The sequence below is a fragment of the Alligator sinensis genome, unplaced genomic scaffold (assembly GCF_000455745.1).
Source record: "Alligator sinensis unplaced genomic scaffold, ASM45574v1 scaffold199_1, whole genome shotgun sequence".
NCBI classification, from domain to species: Eukaryota; Metazoa; Chordata; order Crocodylia; family Alligatoridae; genus Alligator; species Alligator sinensis.
In genome coordinates, this window is record NW_005842008.1 from 280,508 (window position 1) to 292,755 (window position 12,248).

General features: G+C 42.9%; 1 protein-coding gene across 9 annotated transcripts in view; it reads right to left on the reverse strand.

The window, feature by feature from the left end:
* Positions 1–12,248, reverse strand: part of ZNF644 (zinc finger protein 644) — an 85,438-nt gene that overhangs the window by 51,987 nt on the left and 21,203 nt on the right. For 8 of the 9 annotated variants that reach the window (XR_003093619.1, XR_003093615.1, XR_003093617.1 and 5 more), the window contains exons 3-5: positions 6,161–6,215; positions 4,472–4,518; positions 2,392–2,968 (exon numbers count right to left, since the gene is read on the reverse strand). The gene's annotated coding sequence lies outside the window, so the exon portion shown is untranslated. The remainder of the gene's footprint in view (positions 1–2,391; positions 2,969–4,471; positions 4,519–6,160; positions 6,216–12,248) is intronic. The other variant, XM_006021809.3, reaches the window with a different exon arrangement.

The window sequence follows — 12,248 nt, forward strand, 5'->3', positions numbered from 1 at the left end:
CGGAGCTTCAACCACTCCGGGGTCAATTGTCGGAATCCTCTAGCAAGGATTTAAGCGGAGCTGAGCCTGGAAAACTGTCCAGCCTACACCACGACCATCTTTGGTGTAAGTAAACAATCTTTTAATCAACCATTACGCGTCCGTAACTAATTCTAGCTCGCCACCGGTCTTCTTCGACCCCGCGTGCCCAGGCTGCTGGCCACAGCCCGCGTGCGCAAAAACGGGTCCGCATATCGCTCCCGGCTCGCACATGGCGACATGGACGAGATCGGAAGGCGGCCCGGACACTGCTGAGGAAAGACAGTCTGGTAGGGCTGCCTGTGGCGGGGTAGCTCCCCAGAAATGCCAGGCCAGTTGTCTCCCCAGTGAAAGATGAGTAGGGGCATCTTATAACCCCAGCCCACACTACCCAGTGGGTTAAAGAGCAGACAGTAGGGCCAGGCATACAGTAGGGCCTAGGGAGAGGCACCCGAGTCCATGGGAGTGCAAGACCCCAAAGCTAGTGGGGCTAGGCACATCTACTGAAAGGCACCTGAGCCCGTGGGGTGCAAGACCCTGAGGCCTGAGTGAGAGGGATGAGTAGGGGCAGGCATGGCTAGAGGGAAGCACCTGAGCCCAGGGGGTGTAAGACCCTGAGGCCCCAGCAAGGAGAGCAGAAATATGTGGCTCAGAAAGGAGCCAGTGGCTGAGTCAGCCCAGGGTGGGGCATAAGGCCGGTGGCTGTGTACAGTAGGGTGCCCAGTGGTGCCTGTGGGCTGGCCAGAGAGTGAGTAGCCAAGCCTGAAGGTCACGCAGTCATGGAATAGAGCGGGGTGAGAGTGGCCCAGTGAGGGATAGTGTGAATGAGGCCCTGTAAGAGGCGGCAGTGTGCAAGAAAGGATGCTAGAGTTCCAACAAGGGGCAGAGTTTAGCCCAGCCCTAAACTAGTGCTGTAATCAACTTATGATGTCATCTGCAAGGCATGGGACACAGTAAGGGAAGGTCGGAGCAATGTGTAAACCCGCTGGCATCACGGCATTAAAATGGGCAGCCTCCCACTTATTACATCAGGTTGGTCCCAACAAGTCGTGGCAAACAAGACAGGGCAGACTGCCCTAGATGAAGTGGTGGGTCGGTATGGTGACCAGCCCCGAGTTGGCGCCTTTCGTCACACTTGGTCTTCAAGCACTTTCTGTGATCTGTTCTAAATTTCTCTCTCTGATCACCACCTACTCTTTCAAAAAGTTGCAGTCAGTGCCCCCATGCCCAATCATGTCACTCAGCCTTTCTAGGACTTTCGGGCCAGTGTGGTGCTTCTAATCTGCTCTCAGTCTTCCCCTTCACCCATTCTTCTGTTAATGTAGAAAATTTCTGGACTAGGCATCCTCACAGGTCCAGAAGTTTTGCAGTGTGGCAGGTGGTGGCAGTATTAGTTGGTGTGGCCCCCAGAGCTGCAACAAACAACACTGGTGCCACTCATCCCACTGCCAAATTTTTGGACCCATGGGAAGCCCTATGGGGCACACCTACAGATAAATTAGACACCCCAGTACAGACTCTCTCCATGCGTCACACTACTATACCTTTCTCTCTTTGCCCTTCTTCCCCACTGCACAATCCACCTTTCCAACAACCAGCCCTTGTTCAGCCCTGACATCTATTTCTGTACATCCACTCACACTACTGAGAGTGCATCTGTCAGAAATCCTGTGATCAGGGCAGCACCATATCCAGGTCATCCATCTTTCAAAACAACTCTATTCCTCCAGCTTACTTGAAACCAGCACCTGTAATTCTCAAATAACTTTTTGATACTTGTTAAACCCCTCACTTTTTCCTCTGCAAGGAATCTCAATTACTTCCATGGGAGGACCAAAACCAACCCTGTGACTTCGATATTCCCCTTGCCTTCTAAATCCAGCTTTCAACCCTCTGCTTTTCCTAAAGAAAACAAATTTAACTTCTCTCTAACACCCTTCACTTGCACCAACAACCTTTCTTCTCCCTTGCACCCATTCTCTTTTATCCCATACTTTAAGCTTCATGCTTACCAATCAACAACAAAGCAATATTTTCTTTAGAAAAGTAACTAAAATGCACAAATGCAAAACAAAATTAAGATCGTTTTGAATTAAGCTTTCTTGCTTTCTGATTTGAATCACAGTTAAAACTGTTTTTATTTTTAAATAATTTTTCTTTAAATTAATCCACCCTGCCCTAAGCCTACTCTATCTACATAGTCTTACTGCAGACGTCAACACAATCTCTTCTGTCACTCGGACTCATCACCCAGGTGTCATCTTCAATACTACAATCTTTCTCCAGGTGTTCACATCCAAGTTACACCTAACCTCAACAGATTCACTCTTCATTAGATTCCTACGATGTGGTGTTTCCTATCCATCAACTCACCTTGAATCTCCAGTGCAGCAAAAACATTTTTTTCTAGCCTTGACAAATGCAATCTTGCCTTGCTCATCCCTGTTCAAAATGGTGCTCTAAAAATTTTGCAGTCTACCACTTTGACATAACCCCCCACTCCTCAAATTTCTGACTGGATACTTAAGGAGATATATGCAGTACAGGGTCACTATACCGTATGATGAGTATTGTTTTGGAGAAGGAGCACTATAAAGAAAAAGGCAGATAATAGTTGTCAAGAATTAATTAGAAGAAAGACTAAAGAGTATGGATTTATCTTCAATAAAAATAAACCTGGAGACAATCCAGTAGGTTTTCAACCATGTGTCACTGGTACAACAGAGTCATAACTTAGAAATTAAAATAACCCAAATGAAGCAGGAAAACATGTAGGTCAGATATTTTTGTCAGCTCCTGAAGTCTCTTATGTAAATTTCTTAATGCAGATGAAATATTGGGTCACTCCATCTCTCCGGAGTGCTACAGGTATCTCTCCATCACATCTGATTAATCCAGTTAAGTGTCCTCAAAAAAAGAAGATATCCATGTTCTTCAAACCTAGAGTATTCTGAACACAAATGATACCACTACTCAGATCATTCAAAAAGAAAAAGGAACCCACAAACAACAGGAATAGAATCTAAGGTTGCTTGCAGACACTTTAAAAAAGGGCAGCCCTTTACTTTAAACCTTGCTCGCTCCCACACCAAGCCCAGCGCATGTCGAGAAGAGGGAGTGCATTAGTTGGACCCAGCTCGCCTGACATCTGTATAGATCGAGCACTTTAGTGAGGCTTTCTTGGCACTGATTCCATCAGCTATTAGATAAAAGTGCCAAAAAGTTCCACTGAAGCACCCGATCCATGAAGACACTGTGGACCAGGATGAACTAATGTGCTGCTTCTTCCACTAAAGCACATTTGTTTGTGTTTGTTTGTTGTTGTGCTTTGTTTAATGTCTGAAAGCAGCCTAGATGCCTTTCTTCACTAAGATCACACACCTTTAAAAGTCTTCATTTAGAAGACAATTTTGTATGATAAAACTAAATGACTAAGTTCACACCTTCGAATTTTTCATCCAACTTGAAAGGAGCTGGGATTCTCAAAACTTTTTTTATTTCCCAATTGAGATTATGTTTTCTCTGTGCTTGGACTAATCCAGCAAAATTTTCAATCCAGAAGAAAAACCTATCTCCAAATTCAAGCCATTAAAAAATGTGTTTTATGCACCCTCTATTTCAGGAAGAAACAACATGTAAGACTGTAATATCAGGCATGAAAACAGCAGGCAACAAGGGCATTAAGTTTTGGATAAACACAAATTTTCTCCCTGTCTATGACTCTTCTTTTATAAATTCATCTCTCTGGTATAGAATAAAATAACTGGGTGCACAGCTTTACAGAATTTTCTGATCCACTTTTCAAAGGAGCAGATTTTATAAGCTTGCAAGCAGCAACTTGAAATGGTCATCAGTTCTAACACTGAAACTACACGCAAACTACTAAATATTAGAATTTTTTCTAAAAAGATAAACAAAGCAGTAGAGCCTGTATAGTTATCAGTCACCTCCCAAAGTAGGACTATCACAATTTAGCACAAAGCTACTTCCTGTATTACACAAAACTACCCACTAGATAACTTGGCATTTTAATTTCTTAGAGCAGCTTCTCTCATAATCAGTTTCAGATCCAGACAAGTGGCTTTTCCAGAATCTTAATAAAGCAGAAGAGGTAGATGTACAAAGCAACTATTTTAAGACTTCTATGTATTTTCAAAACCATTTTAAGAAACGTAAGCCTACATATTAAACAAAGAAAAGCAAAATAAGCTTGTATTTGTACGTGCATACCCACCCCATCCAAAATATGAAGCCAACATAGGGTTTGGTTTTTTTTGCAATTTAGAAGGTAAGTGTTAGTCTACTAGAGAACAAAAAAAGATGCATATAAATCTACATTTGGTTAGATAACTGAAGAATATGATGTACACAAAACACCAACTATTATGTATACAAAATGCCATCATGACCAGTTTTTAAAGCACAAAAAACTCCTTAAGAATGAGGTCCTTACCTAAAGCTGCCATGGTCAAAATGTAGGAACAGTAGTAGTGCAGGAAGCTTAAAAATACATGAAACCAAATTTAATTTTGTTATGAAACTGAACATTATTTTCTAAACATCTTCATTCATAAATCTGTATGCGTCACAAAATTCCTATGACATTCAGGTCAAAAATGGAAGGAAATTCCTCATGACTGACAGGCTAATTTTGGTACTGACACATTGGCATTTCCTAAATTACCAAATTATACAGCAATCATACCCTTGATGCAACCCAGACTTTTACTTGTTTTGCTTTCTGCAATCACACTTATCCTTACCTTACCAAATTCTTCCCCTCCCTCCCACCAAGCCATCTTAATTTGTTCAAAAGCATGTATCACACTTGATTCTTGTTTGGCCGATGGTTTAATTAAAAAAAACCCCTATATTTGTATACTTTAGGCTGCCACACTGTTTCCCACTTGCTGCATAATTTATCATTGTTGGGGGTGGGAGGAGGTTCTTGGAAGTAACATTTTAATTCAGCATGCCAAAACACACACACACAGCCCTGAACACCACAAACATACAAAATAGAATGGATCTAATGCAAGTTTTGGCCCAGGTTCCTAGTACTCAACGCTCCTGCCTCAGAAATGTACCTGTTTTGTCCCTTAATTTCCCTCCCTACCCCTCAACATTTTATATTCAAGTTCTTCTGTTAAATCAGATTAGCAAGAATATAGTGATGGTGAAGACTAAACTCCTTTACACCTAAAATGTATAAAGCAATGTCTATTAACAATTAAAGCCCCTTAAAGAGATCTCACCAATTAAGGGGGTGTATGTTTGTGGGTGCTCCCTCCCCAGTCTCTCATATATACTTGGCACACCTTTGGTACTGAATGGGGGGAGGGAGAATTGTGTGGTTAGAAAGCCTCCAGTGTCAAACCATTAAAAGAAACCATCATATTTGGTTAGATATTTTCTTGATTTTAAAAAATATTTATTGTATTTTTTTGGCAATGCTGCAGTGAAAGAAAAATTCCTTTAAAATATGTTCTGCTGAATGCCCAGATATTACAATTAAGTTTAAGGAGGAATAGTCCTTTAATGCTAAAGTTTTCACATTGTCAGTGTCATTCCCCATGAAACCATTCCTAAAGACAAGAAAGCCAAAGCATCTAACATAAGCCTACAATTATCCAGTTCATTTTCTGGAATGTTAAAATATGGTTCTGATGGGTATCAACATTTTTATGTACCAATAAAGCTAGTTACAAATAGAATTACATTTTAACTACAAGGGAAAAAAAAAACTTTTAGAAGTGCACTGAGCTGCATTTTCAGACTTTATTAACCAGATGGACCATCTGCAGGACAGAATTCAATTAACAAATGGAAGTTTTCATTTTTGGATCTCCGCAGCCAATACCGGCTTAAGATACTTTTTCAGGTCAGTATCATTTGCGGAGTAAAACAGATTGTATATTACAGTCTTATACATGCACAAACTTTATGGACAAAACAGCACAAGAAGATTTTCACTTTTACAATCAAGAGAGAAAAAAATATACAATTTCAATCAAGTAAATTATTTTTTAAAATTCCTTTATTTCTATTTCTGTAAAACAGTATTTCTGGTCATTTAAAAGTATGTATTAATGAATTACAATATTTGCTGCAAAGCATTTTCAGAAGCTTGTTATTTACCTACCTTTATTTGTTTTATTTGCATCAAGCTGTGAGATCCAATTCCACATCAAAACAATCTGCAAAATAATAGATACATTAATTAAGTTTATTTTAGAGTCTTCTACCCAATCCTGTTTGCATCCCTACAACTATAAAATGAGAACTGCAAAGCACCAGGTGAGGAACTCATATGTATGGAACTTTTATCTTGACCTCTGTTTCAGGGATCAAGTCATGGACACGCAAACAAGTTAATGTGAGGTAAGCAAGAAAGGGAATTAAGCATTTCAGCTATTCTGTATTACCTTCCCAGGTGCAGTCTTACCCCACACCAGTTTATCCTTCAGTGAAAGAGATAAGCTACCATCAGTGCATGCACACCGGCTGTTACTGCAGAGTAGCTGACACACCATAAACTGGTTGCACTTGTTACTACTGCAGCATCCTGTTCATTTGCCCATGCCCTCAAGGCCCGCTGTCATTTTCCCTCTGAAATGCATAGGTAGTATCTTAAAGCACTTGAATGCATGTATTCTGTTAATTATAAGATGATGAGTATTCCCTTGCCACCCTTCATGCAGTACCAAAAGGAATAGAGGAAACAATTCTCAGGTAAACTGAGCGAGCTGAATGAGGAAAAGACAGGGGAGAAGGGAAAAAAAAAAAAAATCACATCACCAAAAAAAAGTCTGGCATAACTGCCTTACCAGTATCTTCAAAACTTGTTTAGCTATTTTCCTTGGACAGGGGAGTCAAGTGATGAAAGGCAGCAGGAACAATTTTCTAAACTATTGCTGGAAAATCCAAAAACTTATTTGAAACCAAGTGCAGAAAGGCTATAGTGTTTGCCCACATTCAAGCTTTATTTTCACCACTAAAAATAGTACTATTAGGTAACACGCTGGTTATTTTATCCATAAGCAGCTAATATGTTAAAACTACAATTTGCCTCATCTACACAAGACAAACATTGACATGTGTTGGTAAACATATTTTAGCTAACATATTAAGGACACTTTTCCTTATGTAGAGCTAGTCTTGAAAGACTTTAAACTAGGCTGATTTTAAAGTGCTGTAGCTAAATTACCTCTCTTTCCTGTTCCTCCTGTCCAAACTAAAATCCTGCCCCAGATTACCCAAATATAAACTATTCTTAAACACGTATTTAATACAGGATCACATCCCCTCAAAGTACAACAGATACAGAAGTGCCAGTAATGAATACAAAGGGGCAGGGCTGCACTGACAAAATGACTGGCCCCCTCATGGCTCCCCTGCCCTCTGCCCCAAGACATGCGCACCCATTACCAGCAATGAGCCAGGGCGAGGCTCTGCAGACCCAGTTGCACCTGCTTGCAGCCTCGGCCCCCAAGTAGCCATGTGCTTCCAGCAGCAATGGGCAAGGGGCTTTCCCAGCTTGTTGCTGCCACCTGTGGCTTTATGGACTGTGAGGAGGCTTGCCACTGCTACCTGCAGCTGGCCCTGGTCCCTAGGCTGCTGTATGTTAGGGATGGTAGTAGGTGAGGGGCTTTCCCAGCCCACTGCTGCTCGCAGCTGCCTGGGGGCTACAGCTGCCTTCAGGAAGCAGCTGGTGAGGGGCTCTCTCAGCCTGCTGGTCCCACCTAGGTGAGTGAATGCAGATGGGGGCCATTCCTTGACAGAGGCATGTTTTCAGTTAACCGTTTAACTGATAACATATGGGGAGTTTAAACATGTACTTAATCATTATTTACATCCCTCCTGAAAATGTTCTAATTTTTTTAGGGAGGCTGCAAGTGGCTGCATCGGGGTCTGTGGAGTTCCAGCTCAGCTCATTGCTAGCAGCAGGTGCACACATGCCTCAGGGTGGATGGTGGGGAAAAGGCCAATGCCACAAGAAGGATTAGACCCTTTGCGCCTCATGCTCTGTAGTACATTCTAGCCCCACCTCTCCTCCTCCCCTTCAAGGACACTGCGCCATTTTCTTTCCCACCCTTCCCTACCAGACTACTTCCTGCCTCATGCTAAACGGTAACCAGCAAGGTATTACTGGTTATCAATATGTGAACAGTTAAATGTTTAACCATTCACATCCTTAGTTTTCAACACTATAAATTCCTCTTTGAAATCTCTGGGTTAATCTTATGAACCATCTGTAAATGTCTGCAGACCAAACAGTGCTAATACTGCATATTACCCTTAAAAGGATCTCTGAAACTCAGGGTGCTGTAGCACCCTGGTTGAGAATCAGTGCTCTAAAATTCAGATATACAGAGTAAATTCTTCCAGCTTGATTGAAGAGGCCAGAACATCTAATTTTTAGTAAAGCCATTAGTATTTTAGGTAAGTTGTTTTTTTAAAGAGTGCTATGCTGCATCTTCACTAAAAATTAACTTGGGCTCTTACTTGAACATTGACCCTATGGTGCCCTTCAATCTCCATTCACACAGACTCCTTCTCAACTAAGTTCTGTGATGACCGAAAACTTGACCAGCTGGCCTGGGTGGAAGTATGGGCTAAAACTTGGATGATGTTTTCACCTGGGTTGCTTAACTTCCCCCTTTGTATCAGACACAAGATAAATGTGTCACAGCACTCCTGGGGCCTCACTTGAGAGTACTGTGCCTAATTCTGGGGCCCTTCAAGAAGGATGTGGACAGATTAGAACATGTCCAGTAGAGAGCAACAAAAAAGATTAGGGGCCTGAAAAATATGACTTATGAAGACAGGCTGAAAGAACTAGGGTTATTTAGTCTGGAAAAAAGACAGAGGGGTTTTGATAACAGTCTTCAAATAGCTGAAGGGTATTTAGAAAGAGAATGGAGATGGACTGCTCTCTATGGATGTAAAGGACAAGACTAGGAGCAATGGTCTCATGCTGCAGCATTGGAAACTTAGATCAGAGGAACATTCCGACTATGAGGGTGGTCAAACATTGAAACAGGCTACCTAGAAAAGTTGTGGACTCCATCCCTGGAAGTTTTCAAGAGCAGGTTAGACTGACACTTGGCTGGGATGTTTTAGTCAGGAATGATCCTGCCTTGAACAGGGGCTGCTGGACTAGATGACCTTGTGAGGTCCCTTCCAGCTCTACTTTCCTAAATAACTTGAGCATTGATTACCCTGAAGAAAATTCCAAAACTATCTTCTTGTGCCCAGTAGGATATCATGGTCTCCCACAATTCATTAGTAAAGAATCAACCTACCATCAGACAAAGAACCATAGGATATGCCTTCAGATGTCCTTGCATCACACATGGACAAGTGCAATGAGGACACAGTAACCAAAGTATGGCTGTGCAGAACAGCTGCTCACTTCTGGACTAGGCTAACCAAGTCTAGATTAACCCTGCAGTGAAAATACACTTTTAGGTAGCCCACAAGTCCCTTCCTCTCTGTTCCATCAGACTCTTAATTCTTGTGACTGAGTTCTCCAATTAATCTCATCCTGCTTCCCTCTAAGCTAGACTGAATCTACATTTCTTATTTAAAAAATAGGGAGAAAAAGTGGAATATTTGCCTTTAATTAAAAAATCCTCCAGGCCTTCCTTTCTTTATTCATAAAAAAGCAGTAAAAGGGCACATACCTTTCCTCCTCTGCATCCTGCTTTTACCTCACTATATTCACCTGTGGCCCCAATTATTATTATTTTTTAATAGCACCGCCTAGCATATAGTCAGAACCAGACTTTTAAAAAAGTTTTAGTTTAAGGCTCTTTTTCATTTCCCCCCAATCTGCATGTTTGGTTGCCTAGAGGGGCATGTAATGCTTTCAGGAGGATTTTCAAACCCCTTTAAGCATTAAGCCCCACAATGGGAGTTGGACGCCAAGGGATTAATAGGTCCTGCCAGTAGCAACATGCCAGCGCCTAGTGAAGGGGTCAGCAATGTTTTTAGTCAGAGTGCCAAAAATACCTGCAATCGGAACCAACTCTTGTGCCAGTGCAGCCCCAGCCCCTTCCCTGCTGTCCACCCTGAGGCACATGTACCAAGCAAAATGCCTTCATGCACCCATACCAGCGGTTGCCTAGCCCTGGCCTAGTGCATCCGTTGCTCTTGTAGGGAGTGCTGTATGAATACAACATGGTAGGAAAAATGTTGCAGGTAAGCAGATGCCAATCTTACCAAGTATTGCTACAAACAGGTGTTGACTGTATTACATGTAGGTACCTACATCTTTAGAAGCCTAAATAGCTTTAAAAAATGTGCCCCATAGTCCCTTATTCTCATATCATAAAATGTCTTGAATGAAAAGAACCCAAGAATCAGCAGTAAAATTAGTTGAACTTTGGTCATATTCTCCATAGAATCAGACTCATGGTAGCTCCAACCATATTTCTCTGATCAGTGCTAGCAGATTTTTATTTCTGAGAATTTTATTCTTGACTAGAAGGGGAGAATTAACACCATAGTTTTATATCACTGTCTGAACAATTCCCAAGTCCTCTGACTCTACTAGTAAGTAGAGGTGCACCAATACATCGGTCCATATAGTATCAGCACCGATAAAAGTAAACTGACATTATCTGCAATCGGCTTTTTTTGGCTGATAATGTCGCTGATAAATTGTGCATGCATGTGCGCAGCCACACAACGTGCATGGCCAGGACTGCAGCCCAACAGCTTGGAGAGCAGCGTCCAGCTGGTAAGTCTGTGGGTGGCAGGGGGTGGTGGTGAAATCAAGGCCCTCGCGGTGAGGAAGGGAGTGGGGCTGGGGCAGGTGTTACACAGCTCGGGTGGGGCAGGGCGTGGAACGGAATTGGTGGTGCATCCAGAGGGGCGTGGGGGTGGCTCCCACCTTTGCGCACACCCCTAGGGGATGCATAGTGGGCACACGCCCCCTGCCCCGGATCTGTGTGCAAGGCAAGGGCAGGCTGCCACTGCACGCTCAGAGCTAGGGCTGCTCCAGCCTTTTCCCAGCAGCTGCGCTCAAGCCAGGCAGGGTGGGTGGCAGCAGTGCTGGGAGGAAGGGCTGGGGGGGGAGAGGGGGAGGCTAGAGCCACCCTAAAATTTGCTGTAGCCTCCCTCCCAGTGCCATCACTGCCTGCCCCACCCCGCCAATGCACAGCCGCCAGGAAGAGGCTAGAGCAGCCCCAGCCCGAAGCATGCAGCTCGCCTTTGCCCTGTGCATAGATCCACAGGGGCACATGTCTTCCCCAGGGGTGTGCACAGTGGTAGGAGCTGCTCCCTCCCCTCCCCCCACCATGAGCCACTGGCTCTGTCCCACACCCCACCCTGGCCAGGTAGCACCTGCCCCAGCTCCACCCCCATTCCCTCCCTCCCTCACTCACCACAGGGGCCTCGATCTGTACCCCTCATCCCCCACCCCCCCTCCCAATTTACCAGCCAGGTGCTGCTCTCCAAACTGCCAGGCTGCATAATGGCAATTGGATCAGTATTGGCTGACATGGCTAGTCAATTGGCCATCGGTACTGGCCCAAAAAATCTTTAGCAGTGCACCCCTACTAGTAAGGGAAGCTCTAATTGTAGCTAAATGTGTCAGTATGTAACAGGGTCACCATCCAAGTGCCCACTAGGCCCCAGGTCTCTTAGACAGCACAATGTAGTTTAGTCCTCAAATAAAATATGGCATACAATAAATGGAGATCCTCATAAGAAATGTATGAACAGAAGCACTTTTGCAGTTGCTCAAAACAGAAACAAATCCAAAAACAAAGATGTTATTTATTGGTGTAATACTACAAGAACAAGATTCAACAAGGAAACAAGGGGCCTGCAGACAATAGCTGCAATCATACAATAAAAAGATGCATGCAGAAAACTGAGAAAAGGAAAACATTCTGGATTCCCAGAAGACGCTGATGTTTTAGGCCAAAAATTAGACCTTTTTATAAGCTACAGATTTTAAGATCATCGCATTATAGTATTTACTCACAAACTGCACTTCACAAAACACTGACAGCAAGCATCAAATTCTTAACATCTCTTCAAGTAAAAAGGTGTTGCGATTACCACAAGGATGTCCATAAACTTTAGACAAGAGGGTATTAAGCACCTCCACTGACATGTATAAACACCAATCAAAAGATTTTATCCAGTAACTCCTGCATCAAGTTTATAAAATGTGAGGTTGGCTATAGCATTATTTATATAAAGATAAAAAAATCTTG